A 2,257-nucleotide genomic window follows, 5' to 3' on the forward strand; every position below is an offset into this window, starting at 1 on the left:
ATTTAATTTGAAATTCTAAAAACTATTTAATTCAAAAATAACTAAAGTAACTGAAAATGAACTTTAAAAAAGTAATTGAAAATAAACAAAACTACAAAATTAAATAACTGAAACACTGGCTAAGCAAATTAAAATACCTAATAAAAATAAAAAGTAAATAAAAGTCAACACTAAAACTAACAAATCTAAACGTAAATCTCTCAGAAAAGGGGGGAACCAATCCTCTTTGAAACCAAACTGGCTTGGCACTCAGTGACTCGCGCTTCACGAGAGTCCCTAGACCTTGGGTCTTGACCCCTGTCGGAAGGCAGCCGCGGGAGACTGACTCGGCGTCTTCCCGACTGGGCTGAGCCCTTGGGGGCGTGGCCTCCGCCGGCGTCCGCTCCCGAGTAGGGGCGCTCGCGCAGGCGCGTGTGGAGCAGCGACGAGCTTCGCGAGCCCGTACGCAGAGGGATGCGCTGAGCTGGAGGGACGTGGACAGCTCCAGAGTCTCCTGGAATGCGGCGTTGGCACTCCCTGCCAGGAAGGCAGGTCCGCAGGTCCCAAAGCCCCTTTGCTGCTCTCCGCTTAAAGGTGTACACGGCCTTGGGGCCCACAGCAGCCTCTCCCCGGAATGAGGACAGCCTGGTGCGGCTGGGCTGAGCTGAGGGCCGCGGTTGTCTGGGAGTGTCTCTTCTCTGGGGGTGGGTGTCCTTGGACACCCCACTCTCTCCCGCACTGCTTTTGCGGGGAAACGAGTGGTCTCCCTCGTAGGGGCGAGCGAGCCAGTGAAACACCCGCCTCACCCCCTCCACGCTAAAAGTCTCAGTTTTGTCTGTTGCCCTGAAATTCCAAGAAGAAAATCAGAGAAGCATTGGCTAACAACTTCGCTTACTTTTCCTTTTCTTTTTTTTCCTCCTGACTTTTCCTCTTTCACACTCACGTGTCCTTCTAATCACCTTCTTTTCCTCCCTGGATGAAAAGAGTGTCTGGAACAGATTTGGAGGAACAGGTTTCATAACTGTTGTAATTGTCGTCCAAACTGGAAAAGTCCCGAGAGCTGGAAGGGAGGGGACAGTGATGCACCCTCAGAGTTAGTAGTGCTGGGGTACCCGGGCAGGCCCACATGGCAATTCTCGCTGTCAGGGCAGGGCCCACCCCAGCTCTCCCACGGGGCCACTCAGGGGCCCAGTAGGAGCCCCTCATTATGGCCAGAAACCAGCGCATTGCCAAGGAGACGGTGATGTAGGCCATGCTGGGCTTGTAGGATCTGAGCCACTTTGAAGATGCAGTGACCTCAGCTTCCTGGACTGGGCCGTGTCCCTATGGGTGAGAATCATAAGGAAGGAGAGAGGGGTGCAGAGAGGAAGAGGAGGCAGGAGAAGCTGATGAACAGGAATGAGGGAGAATTTGAAAGAAGGTAAGAAGGAAATAAATTACACTCAGAGAGCTGCCTTCCTTCTCCATATCTTCTGCCCCTTCACAGTCCTCAAAGGTTTCCATGGAGATAAACTCCCTACTGGAGCAGCCTTGGGGAAAGAGCATGTGGGCTCACTGAGTGGGTAGAGGGGTGGGAAGAGGGGCCCTGCTGCCAATGACAGAGTGTCCCCAGGAACCCATTCTCCCCATCTCTAATGCCTATTCTCCCATGACTGGACTGGTTCACCTGGATGATGAGGGGCTGGCTGGGTCTGTGGTCTCCTGGTTCTCTTTTTCAGCACTGAAATTCCGTCACTGACTGAGAAGACATGTCCACATGATATTCATAGCAGCTTCCTCCTATCCTCCAAGAAAAACAAAACAAAACAAAACACTGTCTTTTTGTACTGGATGACCTTCTGGCCTTCACTCCTTCCTCCCCAGCTCCTTCCTGCCCTCTTCTCTTTCTTGCCTTCATTTCTCTCCCCTGATTGCTGTTCATTTCCCTTCTCCTTGGCAGCCTCTGCCAAATGTCAGAAGGATGAGTACATCCTGCCTCTCTCTCCAGTGAATGGATTAATTAACCAATCAGTCATGCCACCCCACTCCTGTTATGGGCTGAGACTGTTCGACCCTGTGGGGAACTACAGCCCTTACAAATACTCAGGCTGCTCTGTGCCTGTAGGGATGTCAGGACAACTGTGTAAGGGCCTTAGCCCCACTTTACAGGTGAGGAAATGGAGATGAGAGAGGACTCATTACTTGGCCAAGTTCCCTTGGCCTGTAAGCACTGCAGCAGCTGGAAATTGTGTTATTTCATTTTTTAAAAAAATGCTCGTCCAGACCCACTGAACTGATT

The sequence above is a fragment of the Pteropus vampyrus genome, unplaced genomic scaffold (assembly GCF_000151845.1).
Source record: "Pteropus vampyrus isolate Shadow unplaced genomic scaffold, Pvam_2.0 Scaffold14, whole genome shotgun sequence".
NCBI lineage: Eukaryota > Metazoa > Chordata > Mammalia > Chiroptera > Pteropodidae > Pteropus > Pteropus vampyrus.